Here is a 12,213-nt window from a genome sequence, read left to right as displayed (position 1 = left end):
TCCATTGGTCAGTTTGTTTATCTTTGCACCAATAACATGTTCCCTTAATTACTATACTTTTATGATAGGTCCTGATATATGATAGTATAAGTACTCTAGCTTTGTTCTTCTTCAAGATTGTCTTGGCTGTACTTGGTTCTGCATTTCCATATGATTTTTTAAAACCATCTTCTCAGTTTTCACATACACACAAAGTATTTAAAAGATAAACAAGAAAATTGAACTGTTGGGATTTTGAATGAGATGGCATTAAGATGGTTCTATAGATTTTTATTCTTTATTTTGCCTTTATTTTCAAGGATTATTTTTATAAATTCTGGGGTTGACAGTTTTTTCTTTAAGTATTTTCATGCATAATGTTCCACTCTTTTCTGGCCTCATAATTTATGAGAAGTGAGCTGATTAATTGGATTATTATTCTCTTATATATAAAATGTCATTTTTCTCTTGCTTCTCCACAATTTGCTCTTTACCTTTCATTTTCAATAGTGCAACTACTGTAACTGAAAATTTCTGTCTTTCATCAGATTTGGGAAATTTTGGCCATTATATCTTCAATTAATTTTTTTTCTATTATAGTTTCATTCTCATATCCTTTTTGAACCATTATGCATATAGAACAATTTGCTATCATCTGACAGATCTCTGAGGCTCTCTATTTTTTTCCTCTTCATATTGGCTAATTTCTTTTGATCTATCTTCAAATTCATTCTACTGTTATCTCCATTCCTCTAAGTCCAACCATTGGTGATTTTTTTTTAACATATTACATTTTTTGGTTCTAAAATTTCCATTTGGTTTTTCTTTTACCATTTTTATTTCTCTGCTGAGATCTCCTACCTTTTTATTCAATTGTGAATATATTTTGTTTTACTTCATTGAGGTAAGTTAAAATAGCCACTTTAAAACCTTTAATTTCTAGTACCAACACCTGTGTCATCTCAGAGTTGCTCTTAATTGGTTTTCTTTTCTATTGGCAATATGTTCCATTTATCTGGTTTCTCATATGTCAGGCAATTTTTCATTATACCCTAGGGATTATAAACATTAAGTTGTTGAGATTCTGGATTCTATTATTTTCCCCTGATGTGTGTCATTTCTTTTGTTTTAGCAGGCAATTATCTTATTGGAATTTGTGTAGGATAAAATTATTTTAGATCTGGACTAGAACAGCTCTATGTTTATCTCCAGGGACATCTGGAAGTTTGGCACCTTATCCTGGCCAAGAAAAGATCAGTCAGCTAACTAATGATTTATAATATTCTGTTTTAAGTTCAAAACTTCCCCGGAGGCACCCAAGATCAGCTTGTTTATTGATGAATTACACCTGACATGACCATTTAAACTTTTGGGCTTGGCTTTTATACCCAGAAGAGCATAAAAGAGCCTGCCAGAAACTTTTGGGCCGCTCTCCTGAAACCAAGATTTATCAGAGAAATATTGGCACTTCAATCCCAAGGTGAAATACATATTCATTTTGTGAACATAACAGACCCTGGGGAGCTATGCCTGGAGGTTTCAAGCACCCTCAGTGCTTTTTTTTTTAACTTTTTTTCCTCTTGACGTACCATATCCTCTGCCTTTAATAAAAGTCTTACATGAGTACAGTCATCCCTCGGTATGCACAGGAGATTGGTTCCAGGACACCCAGCAGATACCAAAATTCACTGATGCTCAATTACCTTTTATAAAATGACATAGTATTTGCATATAACCTACCCACATCCTCTGGTATACTTTAAATCATCTGTACATTTACTTCTAATACCTGATACAATGAAAATGCTATGTAAGTAGTTATAAATACAATGTAAATGCTATGCAACTAGTTGCCTGTACAAGACAAATTCAAGTTTTGCTCTTTGGAACTTGCTGGAATTTCTTTTTTTCTGAATATTTTCAATCCATGACTGGTTGATTCCACAGATGTGGAGCCCACAGATAGAGAGGGCCAACTGTGTGCTCTGTGGAGTCTGATAAATCCTTTCAATTATCAATCTATGCAAAATTGACAATGCAAACTTTGTTTCTTGGGTGGCAGCTTTAGTCTCCGTTCAGTTCGATTACTACTGGCCAAGATGCTTTCTATGTTTCATGCATGTGTGGTTAATGGGTCAAGGATATGGGTAGGAAGAATTTGATAACGCTCTTCGTGATTTTTTTTTCTTCCAGAGTTTACCTATTCTCACAGTTTTCTGGCTTCAGTATTCTGGTTTACCAGAGGCCATTTTCCATCATGTCCCCACTGCCTTCAGCACCATTCGCACCTGGTCTCAGGCTGAAAGTTTCAAAAAATGGGGACTCCACTTTTCTAGACAAGTATAATCCACTATAGTCGATCTTCTTCTGTTTACTTTCCAGTGCTTCACGTAGCTGCTATTTGTATTAGGTCCAGATTTTATGGTTGTTTTCTGTGGAGGATTCAGTCTGGTTTGATCTTATTCCATCATCATTAGAAGTGGAACTGCTCCCATAAGATTTTTCTATAAAAGGTGTCTTAAAACTAAAAAAAAAAAAAAAAAAGCTGCATTTTAGTTTGTTTGGCACACAAAATCTATTACCAACCTTGAGCTAATGGAATGTTTAGAACCAGAGCATTTAAAGGAGAGGCTCCTCTGAAGAATAATCATGAATCCATTTTTTTTAAGACCGGGATGGTCAGAAAAATTATTTTTACCGAAAAAATAAATAAAATTTTCCTCTCACCCCCCAAAAAGCTTCATCAGTTGACTGCTAGTTATAACTGAATGGTCTGGTAATGTGTTTGACTCTCTCACTACAGTCCTGGCATTATTGAACAATGACAAGTAGATGTCAATGAAATCTAGAAAGATTGCTATGTAACACAGGAACATAATCTCTTCTTCCTTTTTACCATGTCAATATGCTATCTCATTTAATCCTCATACTACTTAAATTAGGTAAGCATTATATATCTATTTAACAGACGATCAAACATATATTCTGAGAAGTTAAGTAACTTGCCTGAAGTCACAGTACTAAATGATAAAACCTAGTCTAGTGCTCGCTTTGGCCGCACATATACTAAAATTGGAATGATACAGAGAAGATTAGCATGGCCCCTGCACAAGGATGACACACAAATTCATGAAGTGTTCCATTTTTTTTTCCAGATTTTACTTTATTTTATTTTATTTTAATTACAAAAGCAAAGACATTGATAAAGCAAATACAGTCTGCAATAATAAATACATCTGCAACAGATGCTAAATATCATTAAATTATTATATAATTTAGACAGTAAACATGGTCTATTTTTGCTTCTTTCCAATAGAATACATTTGATCACATTTTTTTTTATACAGCAGGTTCTTATTAGTCATCAATTTTATACACATCAGTCTATACATGTCAATCCCAATCTCCCAATTCATCACCCCCCCCCCCACCCAGCTTTCCCACCTTGGTGTCCATACGTTTGTTCTCTACATATGTGTCTCAATTTCTGCCCTGCAAACCGGATCATCTGTACCATTTTTCTAGGTTCCACATACATGTGTTAATATACGATATTTGTTTTTCTCTTTCTGACTTACTTCACTCTGTATGACAGTCTCTAGATCCATCCACGTCTCAGCAAATGAAAAAATTTCGTTCCTTTTTATGGCAGAGTAATATTCCATTGTATATATGTGCCACATCTTCTCTATCCATTTGTCCGTTGATGGGCATTTAGGTTGCTTCCATGACCTGGCTATTGTAAACAGTGCTGCAAAGAACATTGGGATGCATGTGTCTTATTATTATTATTTTTTTTTGGTGGTACGCGGGCCTCTCACTGCTGTGGCCTCTCCCGCCGTGGAGCACAGGCCCTGGACACACAGGCTCAGCAGCCATGGCCCACAGGCCCAGCTGCTCCACGGCATGTGGGATCCTCCCGGACCGGGGCACAAACCCGCATCCCTTGCATCAGCAGGCGGACTCCCAACCACTGCACCACCAGGGAAGCCCCGCATGTGTCTTTTTGAATTGTGTTTTTCTCTGGGTATATGCCCAGTAGTGGGATTGCTGGGTCATATGGTAATTCTATTTTTAGTTTTTTAAGGAACCTCCATACTGTTCTCCATAGCACTCCCTTCTGGCTTATAGTTTCTGCTCAGAAATTAGCTGTTAACCTTATGGGAGTTCCCCTGTATGTTATTTGTTGTTTTTCCCTTGTTGCTTTCAATAATTTTCTTTGTCTTTAATTTTTGTCAGTTTGATTACTATGTGTCTTGGCGTGGTCCTCCTTGGGTTTATCCTGCCTGGGACTCTCTGTTTCTCCTGGACTCTGGTGGCTATTTCCTTTCCCATGTTAGGGAAATTTTCAACTATAATCTCTTCAGATATTTTCTCTGGTCTTTTCTCTCTCTCTTCTCCTTCTGGGACCCCTATAATAATGAATGTTATTGTGTTTAATGTTGTCCCAGAGGTCTCTTAGGCTGTCTTCTTTTCTTTTCATTCTCTTTTCTTTATTCTGTTCTGCAGCAGTGAATTCCACCATTTTGTCTTCCAGGTCACTTATCCGTTTTTCTGCCTCATTTATTCTGCTATTGATTCCTTCTAGTGTATTTTTCATTTCAGTTATTGTATTGCTCATCTCTGTTTGTTTGTTCTTTAATCCTTCTAGGTGTTTGTTCTTTAATTCTTCTAGGTCTTTGTTAAACATTTCTTGCATCTTCTCAATCTTTGCCTCCTTTCTTTTTCCAAGGTCCTGGAACATCTTCACTATCATTATTCTGAATTCTTTTTCTGGAAGGTTGTCTATCTCCAATTCATTTAGTTGTTTTTCTGGGGTTTTATCTTGTTCCTTCATCTGGTACATAGCCCTCTGCCTTTTCATCTTGTCTATCTTTCTGTGAATATGGTTTTTGTTCCACAGGCTGCAGAATTGTAGTTCTTCTCGCTTCTGCTGTCTGCCCTCTGGTGGATGAGGCTATCTAAGAGGCTTGTGTAAGCTTCCTGATGGGAGGGACTGGTGGTGGGTAGAGCTGGGTATTGCTCTGGTGGGCAGAGCTCAGTAAAATTTTAATCCTCTTGTCTGCTGATGGGTGGGGCTGGGTTCCCTCCCTGTTGGTTGTTTGTGAGGCGACCCAGCACTGGAGCCTGCAGGCTCTTTGGTGGGGCTAATGGTGGACTCTGGGAGCAGTCACACCAAGGAGTACTTCCCAGAACTTCTGCTGCCAATGTCCTTGTCCCTGTGGTGAGCCACAGCCACCCCCCGCCTCTGCAGGAGACCCTCCAACAGCAGCAGGCAGGCCTGGCTCAGTCTCCTATGGGGTCACTGCTCCTTCCCCCAGGTCCCGATGCGCACAGTACCCTGTGTGTGCCCTTCAAAATTGGAGTCTGTTTCCCCTAGTGCTGTCGAAGTCCTGCAATCAAGTCCCACTAGCCTTCAAAGTCTGATTATCTGGGAATTCCTCCTCCCATTGCCAGATCCCTAGGTTGGGGAGCCTGTTGTGGGGCTCAGAACCTTCACTCCAGTGGGTGGACCTCTGTCATATAAGTGTTCTCCACTTTATGAGTCACCTACCCAGCAGTTATGGGATTTGATTTTACTGTGATTGAGCCCCCCTTAACATCTCATTGCAGCTTCTCCTTTGTCTTTGGATGTGGGGTATCTTTTTTGGTGAGTTCCAGTGTCTCCCTGTTGATGATTGTTCAGCAGTTAGTTGTGAATCTGGTGCTCTCGCAAGAGGGAATGTGTGCATGTCCTTCTACTCTGCCATCTTGACCCAATCTCTCTCTTTCTCAAGTTTGAATTGGAGAAATTTCACTAGGGGAAAAAATAGATATCACATATCTAAAAGTTAAGCAATAGATTTAAAAAAATGTAACACATATGGAAAGAAAAAGCTAGAAAACTTTGTATAAAACTAATAGAGGTTGCATAAAACCCCATCAATAATCATCATATATAAATGGGAAAAGTTGATTAACAAACAAATTAAAATGGTTAACACATTTTAAAAATTACCACCACTAGTTTAAGAAATATAGATTAAAATAAAATAGCATTTCCCCTATAAAATTAGTAGAGATTTAAAAATAGTAATATGAAACATTGATATGATGATACCCTCATTAAATGGTACTGTGTATATAAATTTCTTGAAATTTCTTGAAAAGTAGCAATAAAGCATCAATCTTAAACATGCTACACTCTTTTAACTAGTCTGGTCTCTGAGGATTGCAAGTTGTAGAAACTCTCACCTTACACCTGCTTAGGTCAAAAAAGAAATTATTATATCCTAGTTTTAGGATGGAATCTGCTACTGAAATTCTGTTATTAGGAATCTGCCTTTTTAAATCTCTAGCTTCTGCATTTCCTCTGTGTTAGCTTCATACCAAGGTAGGCTCTCTCCGGTGGCACTAGAAAATTGGGCTTTTATCAGATCACATTAGCAATCCCTAATGAAAGGGAATGACTCTTCCACAGTAGTTCTTAGAAAAACCAGGGCTGAATCTCGGTGCCTGTGTTGGGTCTCCCATTCGGTCCTGAATGAGTAACTGCAGCCAGGAGGGATGGAGATGACTTTACTCAAACATTTTGGGATACAAAGTGAGGTGCTGCCACCAAAAGAAGGGGAAAAAAGGCCAGTCAGGAAGAATCAATAGATACTACATAATTTCACCCTTTAATAACTCTCCTATGAATCAATGTTAAGAAATAATAGATGTAGATTTACATCAGTGTTTATTACACCTTCAGTTTTAATGCTAAAAAACAGAAAACAAGAAAACTTAAACAATCTTATTGTCCAACAACAGGGAAATTGTAAATTAAGGAATATAAAGTGTTTTAGGGAGTCATTAAAATAATATTTTCAAATGGTTTTTAGTGCTTATGAGGAAAGAACATTTTATAATAGAAAGCCATAATAGCAGAATATGAGATAATTTATAGAGTATGATCTCACCTCTATAAAAAATGTGCAGAAAAAATGAGGAAAAACCTATTAAAATAATAATTAGTTCTAAGAACTGTTGGAATTCACTTATTCATAAAAATATTTTTGGAATGCTTATTTTATGGCAGGAATTTTTATTCAGAATATTGTTGTCTCTATAATTTCCATATTTTTACCTATGTTACAATAAGCAACTGAGAGGTGCATTACATTTAGACTGAAATTCTAATAACCTTACTTAAATCCTTACTATGTTCCAAACATCATTCATCATGCTTTCAGGTACACTGTCTCATTCGATGTGTCCCTTATGAAATCAGTTGTCAGCTCTACTTGCTCCACGAGAGTATTTTTCTTCTATAGGAGCCATAAATAAAATCTGTTGATTGACAGAGTGATTCATTTGTTCATTCATCCAACCACCACCTATGAATTGTTGAAGGGATTAAAAAATAACCCCTAAATTTCCTAAAATTGGAAAGGTAAGAAAGCTTTTAAATTATCATAGGTCAGTGAACAGGTTTTTGCTATGATTAGAATATGTTAGTTATTCTTTGCTTTAAGTAAGTGAAGAGTTACACGAATGTCAGCAATTATGTCAAAGCCATTGTGTGTGAAGAGATTATATTCATGTATAGTAGCATTCAATTGCAATCATAAAAATCATTTATTATGTAAATAGTCTTTCTGCAAGATTTTGGAATTATTGTAATTCCTGTTATTAATGTTTAAATATATAATGTGTATACATTATATATATATATATATATACTATATACACATTAAATATATTCAGAGTTTATTTTCTACACATTATGAATAATTTTCATTCCATCTGCTGGCTCAAGTGGGATAAAAGGTTACAAAGTTTTCTGACCAAAGGATCTTCTGGTGGGAGTTTGTGGCTGCCACACCCTGAAATTTCAGATCATGAGAGGACATTATTTGGGGAGGCAGTGCATCCAAACCTCCAAGGAGACTGCTGCAGCCAACTCTCACAAGAAAGAGATGTAGGCAGAGGTCTCCAGGTTGAAACCTCTGATGGGGTTGTCAATAATAACTGTAAGAGAACGTTTTTATAGAGTGTCACAAAGCAGGCTGCAATGGCCTGGGGTAGTTTTTGAGCAGGACAGAGGAGAGGCACTGCATGCTTATTATTTTCCCCACCTAACGCAAAGCAAGAAGGTGACAAATGCTGCCCATCTAAACGCAGAGCTTAGCGTGTCCAGATAACTTAATTCTTAGTGATTCACACACAACAGTTCACTTACTCCTCACTAAACCCTATAGGATAGGTACTATTATACAGATGAAGGAGCTTTTTTTCTTTTTTTTAACAAATGAAGGAAATGAGGCTTTGAAAAGTTACTTGACCAAGATCACACAGTTAGTAAATGCCTGAGCTCAAATTCATGCTCTGAATCCCAGGTTGGTTTCTAAAATGCTGAAAGGAAACAGACGAGTTATACTTGATAGTGGTAGGTTTCCATTTTTATCTTCATAAAAAATGCATAATTTTTACACTGAAACTGAATAAATGAAATTTCTTTCAAGCTTACCTAATGTGTTTTTTTTCTTTTAAGAAAAAAAGAACACGTCTTTTAAGATGTGTTTAGCATCTTTTAAAATATCTTTGTTCTTGGAAGTTTTGGGCATGGGGGATAGTCTGTTAAATATTATAATCCAATTCCCAATACCACCCTGCTTGTATTGGTGCCAGCACATGGGGAATTCAGTCCTTCCAGCTGCATTTGCAATGCTTACCACTAGAGGGAGGGATCAGACCATGGAGAGGAGCAGCAAGTCCACTAAGGAACTCCTTGGTCAATTCATTCATCGGCAGCTGGAAGTAGCCTGAGCAGAAACTGGGGAGCCCTTTGTTAGTAAAGGCAGATGTCTTCTTGTTACCTGGAAGAGACGATTTTGCAACCTCAGTAAAGGGAAGAGCCAAGTTGTGGAGCCTTTAAGTGAGAGAGGCTAATATACTTAGTATCCTAGATTTGATCTTCAGCACTATTGACATTTTAGACCAGTTAATTCTTTGTTCCTGGAGGTTGTCCTGTGCACCATTAGAGGTTTAGCAGCATCCCTGGCGTCTACCTACTAGGCACCAGTGGCACTCTCTTTCCAACTGTGAAAATCAAAAATATCTACAGACATTGCCACATGTCTCTCCAGGGGCAAAATTGCCCGTGATTGAGAACCACTGTCTCAGAGATCCAAAATCTCCTGAAGACTTGAGGCCCCAGGATAAATAAAATATTTCCTCTCCCTGGTGACTGGGGAATTCCTCAATTCAATGCTATGCATGGAAAAATGAGGTTAGTCCCAGTGCATAAATGAAGCATGGATACAGAACAACACATATTGTAACACTAGTGAAAGTGGCTAAGGAAGCAAGAAACAGGTTGAAACTTTGCAATTAGGGAGAAAAAAGTAAGAACTGAACCTGAAGGGATGATAGGAATGATGTTAGGCAATAAGGAGTTATCAGGCTCAAGAAGCAAAGCCTGGACTTCCCTGGTGGCACAGTGGTTAAGAATCTGCTTGCCAATGCAGGTGATGTGGGTTCGAGCCCTGGTCTGGGAAGGTCCCACATGCTGCAGAGCAACTAAGCCCATGTGCCACGACTACTGAGCCTGTGCTCTAGAACCCGCAAGACACAACTACTGAAGCCCGCGCGCCTAGACCCCATGCTCCGCAACAAGAGAAGCCACCACAATGAGAAGCCCGCGCACCACAACAAAGAGTAGCCCCCATTCACCACAACTAGAGAAAGTCTGTGTGCAGCAATGAACATTCATCGCAGCCAAAAATAAATTAATTAATTAAAAAACAAATGTGTTAAAAAAAAAAGCAGCAGCAGATTGGTTCAAGATGGCGGAGTAGAAGGACGTGCCCTCACTCCCTATTGTGAGAGCACCGGAATCACAACTAACTGATGAACAATTATCAACCGGAAGACACTGGAACTCACCAAAAAGATACCCCACATTCAAAGACAAAGGAGAAGCCATAATGAGACAGTAAGAGGGGTGCAATCACAATAAAAACAAATCCCATAACTGCTGGGTGGGTGACTCACAAATTGGAGAACACTTATACCACAGAAGTCCACCTACTGGAGAGAAGGTTCTGAGCCCCACGTCAGCCTTACCAACCTGGGGGTCCGGCAACAGGAGGAAGAATTCCTAGAGAATCAGACTTTGAAGGCTGGCGGGATTTGATTGCAGGACTTCAACAGGGCTGGGGGAAACAGAGACACCATTCTGAGAGGGCACACACAAAGTAGTGTGCACTTCGGGGCCCAGGGGAAGGAGCAGTGACACCATAGGAGAGTGAACCAGACCTACCGGCAAGTGTTGGAGGGTCTCCTGAAGAGGCAGGGAGTGGCTGTGGTTCACTGTGGGGACAAGGACACTGCTAGCAGAAGCTCTGGAAAGTACTCTTTGGTGTGACTGCTCCCAGAGTCTGTCATTAGCTCCATCAAAGAGCCTGCAGGCTCCAGGGCAGGGTCGCCTCAGTCTAAACAACCAAGTGGGAGAGAACAGCCCCACGCATCAACAGACAAGTGGATTAAAATTTTACTGAGCTCTGCCCACCAGAGCAACACCCAGCTCTACCTACCCCCAGTCCCTCCATCAGGAAGCTTGCACAAGTGTCTTAGATAGCCTTATCCACAGAGGGCAGACAACAGAAGGAAGAAGAACTACAGTCCTGCAGGCTATGGAATGAAAGCCACATTCACAGAAAAATACCAGACAAAATGAAAAGGCAGAGGACTTAGTACCAGATGAAGGAACAAGATAAAACCCCAGAAAAACAACTAAATGAATTGGAAATAGGCAACTTTCCAGAAAAAGAATTCAGAATAATGATAGTGAAGATGTTCCAGGACCTTGGAAAAAGAAAGGAGGCAAAGATTGAGAAGGTGCAATAAATTTTTAACAAAGTGCTAGAAGAATAAAAGAACAAACACCTAGAAGAATAAAAGAACAAACAAACAGAGATGAACAATACAATAACTGAAATGAAAAATACACTAGAAGGAATCAATAGCAGAATGAATGAGGCAGAAAAACAGATAAGTGACCTGGAAGACAGAATGGTGGAATTCACTGCTGCAGAACAGAATAAAGAAAAGAGAATGAAAAGAAAAGAAGACAGCTTAAGAGACCTCTGGTACAACATTAAACACAACAACATTTGCATTATAGGGGTCCCAGAAGAAGAAGAGAGAGAGAAAGGACCTGAGAAAATATTTGAAGAGATTATAGTTGAAAACTACCTTAACATGGGAAAGGAAATAGCCACCCAAGTCCAGGAAGCACAGCGAGTCCCATGCAGGATAAACCCAAGGAGAAACACACCTATGCACATAGTAATCAAATTGACAAAAATTAAAGACAAAGAAAAATAAATGAAAGCAACAAGGGAAAAATGACAACGTGCAAGGGAACTCCCATAAGGTTAACAGCTAATTTCTGAGCAGAAATGCTACAAGCCAGAAGGGAGTGGCACAATATATTTAAAATGATGAAAGGGAAGAAACTACAACCAAGATTACTCTACCCAACAAGGATCTCATTGAGATTAAACGGAGAAATCAAAAGCTTTACAGACAAGAAAAGGCTAAGTGAATTCAACATCACCTAACCAGCTCTACAACAAATGCTAAAGGAAGTTTTCTAAGTGGGAAACACAAGAGACGAAAAAGACCAACAAAAACAAACCTGTAACAATTAAAAAATGGTCATAGGAACATACATATCAATAATTACCTTAAAAATGAATGGATTAAATGGCCCAACCAAAAGACACAGGCTCACTGAATGGATACAAAAACAAGACCCATATATATGCTGTCTACAAGACACCTACTTCAGACCTAGGGACACATAGAGACTGAAAGTGAGGGGATGGAAAATGATATTCCATGCAAATGGAAATCAAAAGAAAGCTGGAGTAGCAATACTCATATCAGATAAAATAGACTTTAAAATAAAGAATGTTACAAAAGACAAGGAAGGACACTACATAATGATCAAGGGATCAATCCAAGAAGAAGATATAACAATTGTTAATATATATAAACCCAAAATAGGAGCACCTCAATGCATAAGACAAATGCTAACAGCTATAAAAGAGATAATTGACAGTAACACAATAATAGTGGGGGACTTTAACACCTCACTTACACCAATGGACAGATCATCCAAAATGAAAATAAATAAGGAAACAGAAGCTTTAAATGACACAGTAGACCAGATAGATTAACTTGATAATTATAGGACTTTCCCTC

General features: G+C 38.4%; 1 non-coding gene across 1 annotated transcript; it reads left to right on the top strand.

The window, feature by feature from the left end:
* The first annotated feature begins 3,021 nt into the window (after positions 1–3,021).
* On the top strand, positions 3,022–3,128 carry LOC114896384. The gene has a single exon (XR_003793765.1). It is a non-coding gene; the product is annotated as a U6 spliceosomal RNA (small nuclear RNA).
* The last annotated feature ends 9,085 nt before the right edge of the window (positions 3,129–12,213 follow it).

The sequence above is a fragment of the Monodon monoceros genome, unplaced genomic scaffold (assembly GCF_005190385.1).
Source record: "Monodon monoceros isolate NGI ecotype Baffin Bay Population unplaced genomic scaffold, NGI_Narwhal_1 Super_Scaffold_15, whole genome shotgun sequence".
Classification (NCBI taxonomy): Eukaryota; Metazoa; Chordata; class Mammalia; order Artiodactyla; family Monodontidae; genus Monodon; species Monodon monoceros.
Note: the sequence above shows the minus strand (reverse complement) of the source record. Positions and strands in the feature narration are given on the sequence as shown.